Source organism: Leptodactylus fuscus, chromosome 11 (genome assembly GCF_031893055.1).
Source record: "Leptodactylus fuscus isolate aLepFus1 chromosome 11, aLepFus1.hap2, whole genome shotgun sequence".
NCBI lineage: Eukaryota > Metazoa > Chordata > Amphibia > Anura > Leptodactylidae > Leptodactylus > Leptodactylus fuscus.
The window spans coordinates 21,386,950-21,406,892 of NC_134275.1; the positions used below are offsets into that span (position 1 = coordinate 21,386,950).

Here is a 19,943-nt window from a genome sequence, read left to right on the forward strand (position 1 = left end):
CGCCGCAGCAGTACTGTTAAATAACAGACTATTGGTATTTCTATGATCCATTTGCCCATTAAAGTATAACCACCCCAGTGCTAAAAGTTCCTTTATGACCATAAGTTTCCAGTTTTACGGCTTATACAGTCTCCATTTACTACGCACAAAATGTCTGAGCCACAGATGAGATTTTGTGTCCCACAATTTCCTTAAAAATGCATGAGTTTGCAAAATAAGCAGCGGGATTTGCAGAGGTGCCAAAGACTGCAATGACTGAGGGAAAAGAGCAAGCAGAGAATGCGGGAAGATAAAGGACATTTAAAGTACACTAAATATGGATTTGTAGACCAAGCCTTTCATATCATTATAGTCAGTGCACGGTTACATACAGTAGGTGCTTATTGCTTTACACCGAGAGGACTGCTCAGGACTGTCAATAGGCACTACTGCAGTCAGGGGCCTGGGCAAATAACAGTGCCTATCGTCTCCTGTGCGCCAACCAGTCATTGCATATTTAATGAACGGGTCAATGGAGTGGGTACCAGATCAGAATAAATGATAGCGCCCTTAGTGAGAGGCAGCCCCTGCTTGGGCTATACTTTGCTATATAGTGATGAGGCTACTAAAGTGGTTGGTTCATTATAGACACTTATGCCTTATCCATGTTCCTAGGTATCTGACTGCTGGGTCCTTCAGCAACTGAAGGTCCTCCAGCATCCAGCCCGTGCATATGAGTGCCAGTGTGTTTGTGTGACTGGCTCTCCATTCACTGCCATGGGGCCGTCCAGATCGCCATCTCTTACATCCCTAGCAGCCCCATGGAAGTGAATCAAGCATGCAAGACACCTGGCACTTCCTTCACTTGGACCTTTAATCCCCCCATTCTCCTGATCGTTGGGGATACAGTGATGTGGCACTTATCCCTTATGCTGTGGACAGGAGATAAGTGTCTGTAATAAGATAACCCTGGGATCATTCACTTCTGCTTGTGTAAGTCTCAACCCCTTTTAATCAGGATTTTTCAAGGATCTGTCCTGAGAACAATTGGTAAGAAAGTTGAACATGGTGGAAAATGGTCTAGGCCCTTTAGTCTTTAATGGTAAAACCCCGCACAATAAGGGGAGGTCAATTTTAATTTTTTTTAATTTTTTTTATTACTAGTAGAGATGAGCGAACAGTAAAATGTTTGAGGTTTGATATTAGTTTTGAGTAGCCCCTCAATATTCGACTACTCAAATCGAATATCGAACCCTATTATAGTCTATGGGGGGAAAATGCTCGTTTCAGGGGTAGGCAACGTTCGATCAAATTATACTTACCAAGTCCACGAGTGAGGGTCAGGCTGGATCCTCCGAGAAGTCTTCTCAGTGCAGTGTCCCCGCGGCGTCTTCCGGCTCTGAATTCACTCTGCCAGGCATCGGGCCTGGGCAGAGCCGACTGCGCATGTCCGCACTACAAGCCGACATGCGCAGTCGGCTCTGCCCAGGCCCGATGCCTGGCAGAGTGAATTCAGAGCTGGAAGACGCCGCGGGGAAGCTGCACGGAGAAGATTTCTAAAGGTAGGAGAAGAACCAGCGTTGATTGGCCGACTGTATAGCATTCGACCAATCAATCCTGGTTCTGCATTGAACTTTTATATTCGAATAGCGAATGGTACTCGATCGAGTACGAGTATTTCGAATACCATAGTATTCGATCGAATACCTACTCGATCGAGTACTACTCGTTCATCTCTAATTACTAGGCCTGCTTTCTCCTGTATACACCACTGGGATGAGTCCTGTCTATATCACAAGGTATATAAAGATCATACAATCCCCCCATTACCCCTCCATTAGAGATCCACTACCTAGAGGTACCAAACAAATATACATAATGGGATAGATAATGGAGGATGGGATATTTCTGAAAAGTGCAGTGTATGGGGTCTAGATATTCCAAAAGGCAGCCGTGAGGATGATAAAATGTCTTTTTCATGTAAATACATAGCGATTACACATTTTGTGAAAAGTGGCAGTAACAACCTATTAATGCTTCACAAGTTTTCACTTCTTCCATTCCCTCAGCAGAAAATGGTACAGTAATGATAAAACTTCTAAACTAAAAATAGTGTCAAGCTGTAATACATCCTTTAGCGGGAAAAGACTAACTTCATTAGGACAACATCTTAAAGGAGTTGTGTTCCAAACCTTGAACGTTTGTGTTTATGGAGTAACTTCTTTTGCAACTTTTTTATCACATTTCCAAGTTTAGTTGTCAGTAATGGGGTGCACACGTCCACCCAAAGTACTAACCTGATAGAGGGCCCTTTATTTGTTCCATGAGGCTGAAATGGAAACTGGCATGTTGCAAATAGAGTCCAATCTATGTGCAACATATCTATAAGAACAGGTTATAAAGGATTTTTCACCACCTCCACCAACTCCAACTCTTAACATCTTTAAATAGGTTCTGCTCCACCGATTCTGACACAGTTGGATTTTTTCTCTAGCCCCCACCATTACATAGCAATCATTTCTATTAGTTTCCAACCAATTATGCTCCATACTGTCAAGTGGGTGGTCCCTGTCTTATATCCTGGTCAACTATCATAAACTAATGGACTGAAATAACATGTGAGTTGATCTGTACTGGCACATACCAGTGCTGCCTTCAGTAAATCTACCCCGGACATCTATATTTTTGTAACTTTAGTAACTCTATCAGTAAAATAGCAAGTGATTTTATTTAAAGGGGATCTTTCACCACCTTTGCCAAGTCCAATCCTCTGCATCATTTAATAGCTGCTGCTCCACTGATTCTGGCACAGTTGAAATTTTTTCTTTAGCCCACAACAATTCAAAGCAATCATCACTGTTAGTTTCAACACAATTATGCTCCCTGCTGTCAGGTGGGTGGTCCCTATCTTAAGGTTCTGGCCAAGGACCGCCCACCTATCAGTAGAGAGTAGGATTACGCTCAAAATAACAGAAGTGATTACTCAGGGATGGTAAGGGCTAGATTAAAAATTCCAACTGCGTCGGAATCAGTGAAGTGGCACTTATGGAAGGAAGTAATTCATTGGAATTGGTGGAGGTGGTGAAAGGTCCACTTTAATCAAAACAAGTAATTTAATCATTTACATTTCTGCTTATTCTGGGTTTAGGAGTCCAGTGGATACTTCTACACTGAGTATAAATACATAGATGGCTGCCAACCACTGACCAAGACCACCCACTGGACTCCAAAGACCAGAATCAGTAGGGATATAAATGCATAAAATTACTAGTTTTACTTAAACCTTTCCTATTAGACTATAAATCAATCTGCTCAGATAATTTTGTATAAAACACAGTGATATAGAAATTTATTGCATTTTGGTTGTTACCCTTTAACACAATATACATTGTAATAGCCAAATATGAACTGATATATTGTTTCTTATGTAATAAAATGACAAAACAAATGCTGTTTGTGACAGAAATGTTATTTAAATGCATGGCGTTATACGCAAATTCCGTCTTTCATTTGGTCTTTGGCAAGCAGTGATGAGAAAAAGAAAAGATACAGCTGGCAAAGGTTCACGTTTCATCTAAGCTGCATGGAGAAATTGCTTTATAAAAATGCATCTGCAACATAGCATGTCTCATGGCATGTCTCACAACATGTCTCATGGCATATCTCACAACATGTCTCAGCTGCTGTCTAATCACATTTTTAGAATTTTTGTCCAATAGTGATCTTTTTGAATATATAGTACAGATATGATGCAGTAAATATTTCATACCCTATATGCAGTGGTGTAACTAAAATCTTGTGGGCTCCGGTGTAATCTTTTGTCCGGGGCCCCTACCTCATTCCTACAGCGAATTCTTGATAGTGATGGTTACGGGAGCTAAGGAGTTTAATCCACCTTAGTGTGGTTAGGGGAATCTGTGGGTCTCCTTGGCTTATGGGCAAGATGGAAGCTGCAATCTCAATACTGATGTCAGTGCCTATGGGCCCCCTAAGGCTCATGGGCCCCGGTGCGATTGCACCCTCTGTACCCCCTCAAGTTATGCCCTTGCCTATATGTATAGACAAAGATTTGTGGACAACCCTCCATATTATTGGGTTTTCCATACCCATTGTAAATAGGGGACGAAAAATTATACATATAGCTAAGCAAATATATACTGAAAAGTGCAGTGACTTAGGAAGGCTCCCTAGACTAGTCCAAAAAATGGGGACCCCAATAAAGGAAGGTAGGCAGAGTTGGTCCAGTTGAGGAAGTTTATTCAGGCCAAACTAACACCAAACTTCAACTGGACCAGCGCTGCCTGCCTTCCTTTATTGGGATCCCATCCCCATTTTCATTGGACTATTCTGCCGACCTGACATTTGGTACGGGTCACAATGTCCCCCTGGTGTCCACCTGCCATTGAGGTCTATACCACCAGTTGATAAGGGGTATTGGAATGGTTGCGGACTTACCCCAATCTTTAGAGGTGAGCATATACTTGTATATTTAAGCTACATATACCTGTGTATGTAATAGTATTACACTATATAGTACTTGGCGCTATTTCTTCTCTTTTTTCTGTTCTGAATCAACTTTTCCCCCCAGTCAATTCGTGAAATTTCTGATCTACCCCGGTCAGCCATAAGTGCTATCATTGTGAAGTGGAATCAAAGACACAGTGAGTAGAGATGAGCGAACAGTGTTCTATCGAACACATGTTCGATCGGATATCAGGGTGTTCGCCATGTTCGAATCGAATCGAACACCGCGTGGTAAAGTGCGCCAAAATTCGATTCCCCTCCCACCTTCCCTTACGCCTTTTTTGCACCAATAACAGCGCAGGGGAGGTGGGACAGGAACTACGACACTGGGGGCATTGAAAAAAATTGGAAAAAGTCATTGGCTGCCGAAATCAGGTGACCTCCATTTTAGACGAATAGTGGATTTCAAATCCGGGTCATATGAGAATGTGAACTTTGTGACTATGAGACAGGGATAGCTGTACAGGCAGGGATAGCTAGGGATAACCTTTATTTAGGGGGGAATGTTATTAAAAATAACTTTTTGGGGCTCTATCGGGTGTGTAATTGTGATTTTTGTGAGATAAACTTTTTCCCATAGGGATGCATTGGCCAGCGCTGATTGGCCGAATTCCGTACTCTGGCCAATCAGTGCTGGCCAATGCATTCTATTAGCTTGATGAAGCAGAGTGTGCACAAGGGTTCAAGCGCACCCTCGGCTCTGATGTAGCAGAGCCGAGGCTGAACAAGGGTTCAAGCGCACCCTCGGCTCTGATGTAGGAGAGCCGAGGGTGCACTTGAACCCTTGTGCACCCTCAGCTCTGCTACATCAGAGCCGAGGGTGCGCTTGAACCCTTGTGCACACTCTGCTTCATCAAGCTAATAGAATGCATTGGCCAGCGCTGATTGGCCAATGCATTCTATTAGCCTGATGAAGTAGAGCTGAATGTGTGTGCTAAGCACACACATTCAGCTCTACTTCATCGGGCTAATAGAATGCATTGGCCAGCGCTGATTGGCCAGAGTACGGAATTCGGCCAATCAGCGCTGGCTCTGCTGGAGGAGGCGGAGTCTAAGATCGCTCCACACCAGTCTCCATTCAGGTCCGACCTTAGACTCCGCCTCCTCCAGCAGAGCCAACGCTGATTGGCCGAATTCCGTACTCTGGCCAATCAGCACTGGCTAATGCATTGTATTGGCGTGATGAAGCAGTGCTGAATGTGTGTGCTTAGCACACACATTCAGCTCTACTTCATTGGGCTAATAGAATGCATTGGCCAATCAGCGCTGGCCAATGCATTCTATTAGCGTGAACTGAGTTTGCACAGGGGTTCTAGTGCACCCTCGGCTCTGCTACATCAGATTGCTACATCTGATGTAGCAGTGCCGAGTGTGCATCAGATGTGTAGTTGAGCAAAACTGACTCAGCACTGCTAAGTCTCTGCATTCGCATAGGAATGCATTGGCCAGCCTTCGGCCAATCAGCGCTGGCTCTGCCGGAGGAGGCGGAGTCTAAGGTCGGACCTGAATGGAGACTGGTGTGGAGCGATCTTAGACTCCGCCTCCTCCAGCAGAGCCAGCGCTGATTGGCCGAATTCCGTACTCTGGCCAATCAGCACTGGCTAATGCATTGTATTGGCGTGATGAAGCAGTGCTGAATGTGTGTGCTTAGCACACACATTCAGCTCTACTTCATCGGGCTAATAGAATGCATTGGCCAGCGCTGATTGGCCGAATTCCGTACTCTGGCCAATCAGCGCTGGCTCTGCCGGAGGAGGCGGAGTCTAAGGTCGGACCTGAATGGAGACTGGTGTGGAGCGATCTTAGACTCCGCCTCCTCCAGCAGAGCCAGCGCTGATTGGCCGAATTCCGTACTCTGGCCAATCAGCGCTGGCCAATGCATTCTATTAGCCCGATGAAGTAGAGCTGAATGTGTGTGCTAAGCACACTCATTCAGCACTGCTTCATCACGCCAATACAATGCATTAGCCAGTGCTGATTGGCCAGAGTACGGAATTCGGCCAATCAGCGCTGGCCAATGCATTCTATTAGCCCGATGAAGTAGAGCTGAATGTGTGTGCTAAGCACACACATTCAGCACTGCTTCATCACGCCAATACAATGCATTAGCCAGTGCTGATTGGCCAGAGTACGGAATTCGGCCAATCAGCGCTGGCCAATGCATTCTATTAGCCCGATGAAGTAGAGCTGAATGTGTGTGCTAAGCACACACATTCAGCACTGCTTCATCACGCCAATACAATGCATTAGCCAGTGCTGATTGGCCAGAGTACGGAATTCGGCCAATCAGCGCTGGCCAATGCATTCTATTAGCCCGATGAAGTAGAGCTGAATGTGTGTGCTAAGCACACACATTCAGCACTGCTTCATCACGCCAATACAATGCATTAGCCAGTGCTGATTGGCCGAATTCCGTACTCTGGCCAATCAGCGCTGGCTCTGCTGGAGGAGGCGGAGTCTAAGGTCGGACCTGAATGGAGACTGGTGTGGAGCGATCTTAGACTCCGCCTCCTCCAGCAGAGCCAGCGCTGATTGGTCGAGTTCCGTACTCTGGCCAATCAGCACTGGCCAATGCATTTCTATGGGGAAAAGTTAGCTTGCGAAAATCGCAAACTGACAGGGATTTCCATGAAATAAAGTGACTTTTATGCCCCCAGACATGCTTCCCCTGCTGTCCCAGTGTCATTCCAGGGTGTTAGTATCATTTCCTGGGGTGTCATAGTGGACTTGGTGACCCTCCAGACACGAATTTGGGTTTCCCCCTTAACGAGTTTATGTTCCCCATAGACTATAATGGGGTTCGAAACCCATTCGAACACTCGAACAGTGAGCGGCTGTTCGAATCGAATTTCGAACCTCGAACATTTTAGTGTTCGCTCATCTCTAACAGTAAGTAGTTTCACATAAGTGTAAGTAGACACACAATAAATATCATTTGGTGACACAACGTCATAAAACAGTATTGTTGCATCTCACAGACATCTCTAGACATGTCCAACCATAAGGAAAGTTATGAAAGGACACATCTGTACTCAGCATGATTGTAAAATATTACAGGGAGACCTACAGTACAATAGATAGGCTGACAGCATGGACAAGGATAGTAATCATATTGCTGGATGCATTCAATAGAATAAACCGAAGATGACTGTACAAGCACCCAATGTCACTCAGCAGCAGCAAAAGCAAATATGTTTTAGGATGTAGAAATTGAGAGATAAAAAAAAATTGCGACCCCCTAATGCTCTTTAGAAAGACCACAATTTATATGAGGGATTCAGCTTTGGAATCCACATTCATAAAAATGATAGAGTAGATATTGAGATGGTTGAAAGCTGGACAATTCAATTATTCGATGGGCTGGAAGGTCATGTGACAGCTGCAAGGCCCTGACGGACCACATCTCTATAGACCTATGGTAGTTCAGTAACTCACAGCATCGTAGATCAATAGGAGGCTTTGAGTTTAGTTCAGACAGCCATGGTTGGTCGTCATATAGACTGTATTTCTTGGAATGAGTATGGCCCTTATATAGAGAGTGGCTCGAAATAAAAGATTCTTTACCATGAACGTAGGGATGCCCTATCCCAGGAGGTAGTAATGGTGGATATTATGCAAGCATATACAAAAGGGCTAGAAACATATCTAATAAATCGCAACGAGCGATATAATTAACCAAGAAATTAATAATGTATAAGTGGTTGAGAGATGTTTAACGTGATGGACCTGTATTGCTATATTACTATCACTTTTCATTATCAGATGGATGACTATGGCCCTGAATGATGCCCGCCGAATGGTAATTCTTGTGATGTATAGTGTCTACTGGAAAGTGTAGGGGGGAAAGGATAAAGATATAAGGATACCTTCCAGGGTTTGGAATTCTAGTACACTGTCTACCAATAAGTATTTGGACACCCGTGCAAATGAAGATACAGTATCTGCGGTCGTGATGTACGTCGCGCCTTCCGCCGTTAAATAGGAAACAGCATTGGCATTAGTCGCATGCAATTTGCCACGAAGTGGAAGGAGAACGGTGATTGTTGGAATGTGCCCCGAGTCAGCAGACCCCCAAAACTGGGAGATAGAGACCAACGAGTGCTGACCAGAGAAACCGCACCCAACCAATGGCTCCCATACACCAGGAGTGTCACCAGGCATCCAGGAGTATTGTGTAGATCAATACCATCCGTAAGGAAGCGTCTGCTGGGGTCTACCAACTATTAAATCACAATAAATGTTTTTCTATTCTACCACAGGGGTCCAAATACTTATTGGTAGACAGTGTAAAAGCATGTAATTTTGCTTCATTCCTGTGTACTAGAATTGAAATTTATTCAGATTAAGCTATACCGCATGTCAAAAAACTGGCCTTAGTTATAGCCAATTTGTGGGGGTAACCATTGTTGTATGTAACAATTATTCACTGGTTATGTACAACACTTGATCCCTCCGATCAACCAATAAAGACACTTAACCCCTCATAATCTTACTTCATGTAGAGATGAAGTAGCAACATGGTGACCTTCCTAGAATATCTTGGTGACAGCTCCGGTACACATTGTGACAGGAGACAGTTTGTACTTATTCTTGTCACATACTGTTGGTATTCACAGCAGTAAAAGCAGTCAGCTGAATATGGATGTTGTTGATAGTTCCTTGCTCTGCTGTGCTCGGCATTTTTTGTTTTTCACTTTTTATTTTTTTTTGTACTTATTTGAGGAGCTTTCTGATTTCAAATTTTGAGCACAAAGGAGTACAACGGCGGGGAAAAAATTACGCACCTTAAAGATTCCCCAATATTTCCTGGTCTTCCTTGACACAACAGGAAATACCTGGTCATCCAATAATTGGTTGCAGCAGATAGACATCTAAGGCTATGGTCACACCTGCATTAGGTGACCATTTGGGGATTCCTTCCTCAATTCTGCTTGAAAAATGCAGACAAGCAGGACTTTTCTCTCCGCATTTTTGGGGCAGAAACCTAGCAAACCATATCATAGTCCTTGGGGTCCATGGGTTTCCATGGTTAACCACTTTTTAAACTGATTGGGTTTCCATTTTTAGGTCCGAAGAACGGAAAAACCAATGCAGTTGGTATTTCAAGACATTTAATGCGGTGTCGCAATGAGACCAGGAAATTATGGCCAACAAGGATAAGCTAAGCGGTGGCATATCATTGACACGCTAGTGGCAGGAAATTAGACAAATAAGTAATGCACTTTTTTTTTCTAAATTTACCCATTTGACCCCTTTGCTCTCAACAGTTGTTCTGCTAGAAATCCACATGGTGAAACTGGAACTTTCTGAACCCTTCCATAATAACTCAACCCAAATCAAGTTATGGAGAGAACATATAGCAAATGCTCTTCAGGCTTGAGGTGGCTATCGACTTCAGCACTACCTTAGCCCCAGCAACTTTTAGTATCATCATGATGTGAATACCATTTACTGTATTGTATTTATCTATTCTCCATTTTAATTCAGGACCTCAACCAACATTGGTCCAGCCATGGCTGGTAGAAATCTCTGAAGATCTAAAAAGACTAATCTCTTCAAGGGTTGTTGTTCTCTATGTGCTCCTTCCTAATACAGAGGTTACTTACCATGCTTTAGAAACATGGTTGAGTTAATAGACTTTTTTTTTTTAGAGCTCACAATGTACATTTTTCCCTATCAGTATGTCTTTTTTTGAATATGGGATGGAAATCCATGCAAACACAGGGAGAACATACAAACTCCGTGCAGATGGTTTTATGCCCTTGGCGGGGTATGAACACCAGGACTCCAGCGCTGCAGTGCTAACCACTGAGCCACCGTGTGGCCCCGTTAGATAATAGACTTTCTAGCAGATACATAGAAAATGGATTGATAGCCTTGCGTTGGCCTGTACTTATTCCAAATCCCATATTCTCCAGCCTACATTTGTCCAAAGGATAAACAGTTAAGACTCTGTTAGGTCTAATGTTGTGGAAAGGACACAAAGTCCTTGGCCTGTCGTATCAGTATACAACAGGAGACAGAATGTCACGTTTTTTTTCTCTCTCATTATCTCTCTACAATTATTTACTTGTCTGAACTGCTAAAAAATGAATATAGACCTGACCATAAATGCATTCAATGCAAGAGTGAGTCAAGACTGGAGAAATACAAAGTACACTCTCAGAATATGAAACAGCAACATCTATTTTTTTTTTCTTCTGCTTTTATACCAATTGAATTTGGTCTAGGGAGGTACTGCTACTCCTTGTGGAGACCGCCAGTCGGCGTAGGAAGTCATATAGGCCAGGCGATGCTTTTATCCTCGAGCATGAGAGCTCATTTGCATACCAATTGAATTAGAGAGAATCCCATGAAATTGTGATCTGACAAACAATTTGGATGTCGCTTTACATAGGTTTATTATATTTCCATGTGATCCAGATGGAAGAAGAATGACCGAGCAGCAAATATAAATATTTAAAAAGATTTGCTCTCACCTTGCAATTTTTACGATATCATTTTTCATGAATACTCAAGTCTCAGTTAAACAAAGGACTGAAATATACACCAATTATTGCTTTAAGCCAGGGATTTATTTTAATATGTTATCATGTAGATTAATTCCGTGTTTACCATAAGTCATCATAGTGAATAGTAAAGTATTAAAAGCCATATGGAATGTACGGCAATGCATGGCTGAATTTTCAGGCGCAATGTATCAGTGCGATCTTATTGATGCATGGAAGAACTTTTCCCGCTAATCCAACCTGCAGGTTTAAGCATCTGGCTCTCAAATTAATACGATTCTGGTTCACTAGCAGCAGATCTGGAGACGGCCACTCGAATCAGCTTGTGGAAAAGTTTTAATTACCCAGCTGAAAACCTGCACACACAGCCCGGTGTTTTGGTCATTAGAAAGGTCCTTTGGGTTAATGCAATTACGAAAAATACAAATCACTTGTTTTTTTTTTCTTATTATTAGCAATATTTAATTGCAAAAATAGTCAGTGATAATTACATGAGAAATAATATCTATATATCTAGATATAAACCCCTAGATTTTATCATTAGCTGTCAACACTGAACTCTCAAGTTAGTATAAAGATGCCTATACAAATACTATAAGAGTAATGTCACATCCTCGTCTGTCTGGGCTTTGGCACTATGCTCTGGGCTGTGTACTGCGGGGGGTCCGGCTGTGATTCCTTCCTTTGGATTTTTCTTGTATTGTCTGAACACTGTCCTATTACCTCACCTGGATAATTGATTTTCCACCACAACCATCTCCTTCACTTTGGTTTCCCTTTGCTCCTCTAAAGGTTAATTTTAGTCTTACTTGTGTGATTGACAACCTATCTATCAAGTCTGGAGCAGTATCTTCCTTCCTATTTATTGTTTGCTCACGTTCACATTGGTGCTTGCTATTGCCTTGTGCGCGCTGGCTATTTAATCTTGTTGTTTTCTTACCTCTACTCATATTCCTGACCTCTGGCTTTAGTTTTGACTATTTTCTTGGATTCTGATTCTGTACTGCGTTGCTCGACTGTTACTGACCCCTTGGCTAGCTGACCTCCTTTTGTTGTTGTCTTGTCTTCGTTCTGTATCATCATGTTCATCTAGGAAGGACTTTGCCGCCCAGTTGTCCTCTGTTGCCTAGGGCAGTGAGGCAAATAGGAAGGGACGGGGGGGGCAGCTTAGTGCTCACTGGCTTGTCGTGCCCCTCCCCCCCATTGTTTACCAGCAGCTACTGGGGAATTGCTTCTCTAGCAATTCCCTTACAAGCAAAGTCAGTTAAACCCACTCATTTTAATACACCCAGTTGACTATATTATGTGTATAGGGGGTTTGTTGATTTTCTCCTGACAGGTGATGTTGAAGGGGCACATACAACTTCAACATGAAAATTTTTTGTTCTGCCAGAAGATAAGACACCACCAGAAGTGTTTGTGTTGAGGTTTTATCTATGTACAAGGTTAAAGGAGTTACTCAAGGGCATTAATTTAGCTTCCCAGGTCCAGGTGTTTGTTGTAGCCGGACCTTGGGGATTCTGGATGATTCTGACTCTGGGTTACGTGATTTGAACCAGCCCCTTTCCTCTGAATTGCTCCATCTCCGCCTACTCTCTCCTCTCCAGTTTTCACCAGTAGTTATCTGCAGTTATATATAGGGCAATTGGCATGAGCCTCATGGTGTTTTCTGCCTTCCCCTGGATCAACACTGTAGGGATTGTAGGGTTATAGGTTGGACTTGATGGACTAATGTCTTTATCCAACCTCATCTACTATCTACTATGCAGCCGCCATAGCACAGTGGTGAAGATGGGAGAGGAAGGAGGAGGCAGAGTGACCGAGGAGATGGGGGTGGTTATGATCATGTGAGTAGGAACTAACCTAGAACCTCCAGGTCCAGCTATAACAAACACCAGGTAAGTAAAATTACTGTCGCCATATTAGTATGGATTGTAAATTGGAAACACAGTACAACCGTACATTAGCATAGATGTGTAGTCTGGATTGGCATATTTATTATGCAGTTGTTCCCAATCCCGACTGAGGTTTTTACTGATGATAACGCTGGAAATGATGCAGATAGAACCGTTATCTTGGTGTCATATGAAAGATGAGAACTATTCTTCTTTCATAATGACTGAGATATAACTGATTAAAGTGTCTCCCATCCCCCCCACCCCGGATTCAGTTTTCCTGCTTTATTAGAGCCCATACACATATGCTCCGATGAGAATCCAGTGAGAAAAGGCAAAGCATACAGAAAGAAGAGAAGTGGATCTCAGCCTAGTTTTACAGAAAGGAGCCAAAATCCATTAATAAAGCGAATTCCAAAGTTTATTAATGTCACAGAGGCTGCCAGAAAATCAAAAGTTGGTCAAAAATGTAGTTACGCTTTAATTTGGTTTATTGATATAAATAAACTACTAAGAATTTCATTTTGCAAAGCATTTTTACTTTGTTACTTTTCATTCATGCAGCATTTTTCTGCACCTGCCTTAAACCTTTGCACAGCACTGTACGGATCTCATGACACACATATCTGGACATTTGGAACCAAATAGAAAGGTAAAGAAGGACACAGCTGTAGTGCAATTGTCCTGCACCACCAATGATATTGTCTCATTAGTGTCTAGTTATATTGTGTTTTTTAGAGTAATGCCAATGGTTAGCCTTTTTATAGCAAATTCCTAATATTCCTAATAAGTTTTAAAAATATTAAAAAATGTAGAAAAAAATTATAAAAATTCTAATCATTCCCTTTTCTCGAAAAAAGTGATCAAAGACATTTGTTTGACAGAGGTGTGGTTTTTTTCAAAGTTTTTAAAAAAAATTAAGATATTAAAATATAGCAAAAGCTAAATACTTTTATATTCACTATGGTGATTGTAACCGTAAAAACAACACCCATAAAAATAAAAAAAAATTGTATATCTGGGTTTTTTTCTCCATTCCACTTCGTTCTGATTTTCTGTCCCGCTTCCCAGTACAATCTATGGAATAGCAAACGGTGCCACTACAAAGTCCAATTTGTCCTGTAAAAAACAAGCCTTGGTGTGGCTTTATGAACTGAATAATTAAAAAGTTATGGCCTTTGGAAGGCAGGGAATGAAAAATAAAAACACAACAATAAAAATGAGTGTGTTCAGTAGTGGTTTAGGAAGAAATCTACATTTTAGGTTTAGCAAACACTTATGGGGGTTTGTTGTTTTCATCTTCAACTTTGGGAGATTTTGGAAATTTCACAATCCATCATTCTCTAGGATTGGATCCTTATGATTTTTCTTTAATGTAGATTGTGAGCCCTATATAGAGCTCACAATCGACATTGTTCCCTATCAGTATGTATGGGAGGAAACCCATGCAAACACGGGGAGAACTTACAAACTCCTTGTAGGTGTTGCCCTTGGCTGAATTCAACCCACGACTCTAACCACTGATCCACCATGTTGCCCCTTCTCTAGGATTGGAACCTTATGACTTTTCATAAGATGTTGACAAATTTATTCACTCCCCAAGATCCCTGAAATCTCCCCAATTCAAGAAACTGCTCTATTGGAACCCGTAGAAGAATGGTCAATGCCAAGTTAGAGGTCAAATCAAACGTTAGATGGCAATTGTTCCCGGGAACAGAGGAGAGACAATGTCATGTAGGATTGATATTAAAAAGAGTGCAGAAGAAGAAATTGGGAACAGAACAAAATTTTAGAGACAGGAACATTCAACGAATGGCTTGGCCACTGTGTTTTATGGTTTTTTTTTCCAAAATATATTGTTCTCAGCCTTATACGAAGCCTATGTGGGCATCAACGGCTCATCTTTCTTAAAAGAAAGGAACATGTCCAGTTACTGCGTAGAAATTGCCCCTAAAAGGATTAAAAACAATGCTATTGCCCATGGCCTACACGCCATTTTACTGCAGATGCGGGGTTTTTTTATATAGAACAGATGCATTTGGCATAATTTTGCTGAGTTATCAAGTCCAAAATATCTCCACTCCAATATTCCTATCTACACAGCGAGTCGAGATGTGGCCACCAGAGAGATGCCTCTCACAGATGATGACCTTCAGTCTCCTCTAGTCTTTAGGTTTTTTTTCCCTTGTACATTACTTACTTCGATGAACAGGCAGATGATCCACATTTGGAAGGAATTAATATTGTGGCACGGTGAATTATCATGGTTCAAATACCAAAAAAAAGGTCAAGTATTCATTTTCCAGTCCTGAGTTTTCTACATTGGGTTCCTAGGCTACTTTTATTCAGCCCTCCCAAAGGACAAAACCGTATATGGTTATTTAGGTTTTCGATTGGAAATGACAGCAGTCAACAGGTTTCCCATTCCACATATCTGCTTTCATATTTTTTATCCATATTTTTTCTCGGAAACACAAGAACCTATCTGCTAACTTTTTGCTATACATATTCTTTTAGATAGATAGGTCAATGGATGTCTAGATAGATCATTTCTGTAGATATACTAATAGGTCCATGGGTGTGAATTATTAATTTTGGATTTACTAGTTTTACAGTAAAAATTTAATTTTGTGATTTTCAAAAAGTCAACTTCGTAAAGTAAAATAAAATAAAAAATTAACAACTTTATTAAGTGCTGTAGAAATAAAAGATTATTAATAAAATGGATGGAAAAATATGTACATTTTTGAAAATTTTTGAAATTTTTGTTGAATTGATAATTGGGGAATGGAACTGTAAATACCAACAAACCGTACAATCCAGGCAGCATCAAACAATACAAATGAATGATCCTACTTCTGTCTGAATAAGTCCAAATAATGCAAGCCAGTGCAAAATGCCTTCTTTTGTCAGCTATAGATTCTAGATGATAATGATGTCTTCTTTGAAGAAGAGACAAAAGACTAAACATGCAATTTTCTGAGCAAAACCCATAGCTATCCCATCCAGAAAAAAAAAAAATTGCTGATACAATACAGAATGTGCAAGTGAACAAAAGACGCGCACGAAACCTTTGTACAGAAAATAACAACAACAAGGAGGATGCAAAGACGGAAAGGAAGCACATAAGAGAGAACAGAAAAGAACAAGGAAGCGTACACACATCATTTACTACGGCCACAAGCTTATTATAATGGAACGGAGAGAACATGACTTATTGGAAAATCTATTCTAAGGACACACAAGTTCTTCAACCCACTGCTCACAAGGAGGCAGTAGATGCAGCTCGGAACCGAAAAGACTTGCAAATAATTCTAATGTAGTCACACAAAGCCACAATCTCATCCTCAAGCCACAAACTGTGCTCCGGATTCCAGAATTTGAGCAGAGATTGATGAGGGCTGGTCGGCCAGAGGACATATATATCCGTTATACTGCTTATTCACTTTGACCTTGTTTTTATTGATATATATATTTCATGCATGGGTCAATACACCCAATAACATTTGCTATGCCAAGTTGACTATCAATTCATGTGAAGTGATTGCTATGATGATGACTTCTTTCGAGGAGGCAGTTTCACTAAATAATATCCAGTACATTGGACAATTAATAATCCTAGCTGTGTAATTAATAATAATTGAATGACCACAGTTCCCTGGGTACTAGATGTGTTTGTGTCAGCAGCTTGTGGAGTGTAATGTACTAGAAAATATATACCTACACTATATACAGATATACATAGATATGGAGCTAGTGCTGAAAGTAATAAGAATAAGAAGAGGGTTACTAAGTATACAAAGTATGGGGGCACAGGTAACCTTGAGGAAGGTGAACGCGTTGGGTTGGACCATGGCATTATTGGCCATTTTCCCATATTTCTCTTCTGAAGATGCTATACATACTATATATATATATATATATATATATATATATATATATATATATATATTAGTATATAAAGTCAAGATTTATCTGTGTGTATATATGTAGCTATATACACAGCATTGTAACATTATATATATATATATATATTTATAGTGCTGTTTTGTCTAGCTTTCAACATATACCCTCCAGTGAACTAGCACCATCTACCTCTTTACATCCAGGATAGTGTTTTTTCTATCCCATTGGATGATAAATTATCAAGTATTATTGAATTTTATTATATATATAATAAAATATATATATATATATATATATATATATATATATATATATTTATATATATATTTATTTATATTTATATATACTTATTTATTTATATTTTTATATATATATATATATATATATATATATATATATATTTATATGTATATGTATACTATAATATATATATATATATATATATATATATATATATATATATATAGGCACACTACACAGCAGCTATGGTGAATATACTCACCTCACAGCTAGTCTTGCAGTACATAGTATAACTTTACTCAATGACTACCTGCTACATAATATATAATGCTCCTTACTACAGAAGATACATTGATGATATATTTATTCCATGCTATATATTATACTGCAGCCCATGTAACAAATAGGCATTTGCTTACTAGCAGTTGGGATTACTATAACGTTACCCCTGATAACAACTTCATTTCCATGTAGATCAGACTGAACTGTTTTCAGACCGTGGCAAACTTACATAGGAGGAGCCATGACAACCCTATTACTGACTATAAAAAATTCTGCCCCCACCACTGGAGACGATTTCTTGCTTCAACCATTGTAAGTATTGCAAGGTCTAGTAGAGGAGGCGTAATAACACATCCCTTACTTCATTTTATACATTTCACCCAGTTTCTTCCTACACCTTACTTTTAATTAGAATTTTGAGATTTTTTTTTCCTGTTTTTCTTCCTCAATCAACTTCTCGAGCTTCCTAATTATCACACATTTTCACAAATCGTTCCGTGATTTACATTTTGATTATTTTCTTGAATTTTTTTGGTGATCTATCACACATGCCGTGGGGGGAATTAGAGACATAGGCAATGTTAATTATATGATCACACATGTGCGCAAGGGGATTAAGTCAGGAAAAATAGCAAATTAGGGGGTTTTCATAAATATAATATTCTAGGTCAAATGATCAAAAAAAAATTTTTTTTATATATTGTCATGTTACTTAGAGATGTGTAAAGATAATATATTATATTTGCAAATCAACAATTATGTCTCTAACTCTGTACGTTACAGCGACAAAGCTTAGTAGTGCTGTTGGTTGTTAGCAGAGGTCACGTCCCATATTACAGACAGAAGGTCCAGGCCCATCTCACTAGCCAACATCTAAAATCCGCCCCTAGACTAACATAAATGCGTCCAGTCTTCCATGGATTTACATAACAGCTGATAACATCTTTTTTCACCCGAGCCCAGAAATCAGTATTGCAGAACCTGAGACAGCTCCATAGCAAAGCATACAGCTCAAGCGGGATACACTACGTACGGATCCTTAAATCCGATGCCTGCATTGGTTTCTAAGCAGATACACAGTACTTGTCTAGAAGCATGTGTTGTTCTTACATGTGGCTCAGTGGTTAGCACCACTACCCTGCAGCACCGGGGGCCAACATCTGCATAGAGTTTACATGTTCTCCCCATACTGGCATGGGATCACTCTGGGTGCTCTGCTTTCCCCCCGCACTCCTAAAACATGCTTCCTATGACATTGGCCTTGCATTAAAAAAAATAAGAGATGAGAGATGTGGGTGCATTCTGTGTACATGGGTCTGGACTATGTTGGCGCTCTATTGGGAGCAGGTAATTGATGAATAAGTATATGTGAGTGCCAGTCTGCCGGTAGGAGTGTGGGCACGTTTGACTTCTCGTTGCCCACACATTCATCCTGTCTTCATTCCTTTGGATTCTAAAAGGGATGTTTAAATGTGTACACGTGTATCAGCGTCTGAATTTCTAATGGAGCCAGCGCTTACGTGCGCTGTATGTAATCAGATGGCCGGGCTTAATAAAACACCCAGTCGTTAAAGTGTACATCCAGTCGCACTCGTACATGCCTATAAAGCAACCCACCTACCCGGCGTGCAAAGATGTGACTGTGTTGCATCTTATGTCCATGGTCACAGGTATTAACCGTTTACCTGCAGGTGCCTCAATTGTCTATTTGTTTGCTCTGCATTGACTGTTGGTGCACGTAGATACATGCATGTGTGGAGCACGGTTAGTTATCGGAAGGTTTAGACGTTTACGGCAGGGTTTTAAGACATTATCGGTCGGATTACGGCTCCGAGTGCTGGGGTATATGTTAGCGCTATGTAAATAAAGGGTAATGTGGCGATTATTAGAAGCGTGCAGTACTTGCCTTCTGTCAGCGTGCCTCTCCGGCAGGGAATAGGTATCCACAAGCAGTTATTATCCGAGGTAGGTACCTCTGGGTGCTGTTAACATGCTGATGCTGCTGCTGCTGCTGGCTGTACTGTAATCTTGGATTGTCAGCAGTCCTTGTCATGCTCAGACACAAAACAACCTTCCTTTCTAGAGATTCCAAGCATTAAAAAAGGCAGTGGTTATTGAACGTGCTGGCTATTTTCCTCCTTGTACTTATGCAGACAAGATGATGACTGGAGCAGGAAAAAGAGAGAGAGAGGGGTTGTGGAGGGGGATGGGAGATGGGATGTAATGAATGAGGAAAGAGCTGGGAGGAGCTGACTGCACAGATCTGATCCTGAGCCCTGGATCCCATGAAATTCAGGAGCAGGAGGCAGAATTGAGGTGGGACAGAATAAAAGATAAACTAAGCCCATCCAAAATATCCTGGTGTGTCATAAATAGGAGCAGCGAAAGAGGAGACGGGGTGTAGGGAGACAATATTCAGCTAGTGATCTGTCACATCATTGCTAGCTAGAGATGCAGCATTGAGGAGAAAACATGGCTTCAGAGCGGAGAGGTAGGAGAGGCGAGGCATGGTGCTGGTCATTTGGGGGATGAGATTTTTTATTTTTTTTTCCAATAATAAAGTATGGGTAGCACGTTGCATGCCAACACAATGAATTAATTTACTGTC

General features: G+C 41.0%; 1 protein-coding gene across 2 annotated transcripts in view; it reads right to left on the bottom strand.

Annotated features, from left to right (window-relative positions):
- Positions 1-19,720, bottom strand: part of BRINP1 (BMP/retinoic acid inducible neural specific 1) — a 190,901-nt gene extending 171,181 nt beyond the window's left edge. The window contains exon 1 of one of the 2 annotated variants that reach the window (XM_075260066.1): positions 19,242-19,720. The gene's annotated coding sequence lies outside the window, so the exon portion shown is untranslated. The remainder of the gene's footprint in view (positions 1-19,241) is intronic. The other variant, XM_075260065.1, reaches the window with a different exon arrangement.
- Positions 19,721-19,943: the final 223 nt, after the last annotated feature.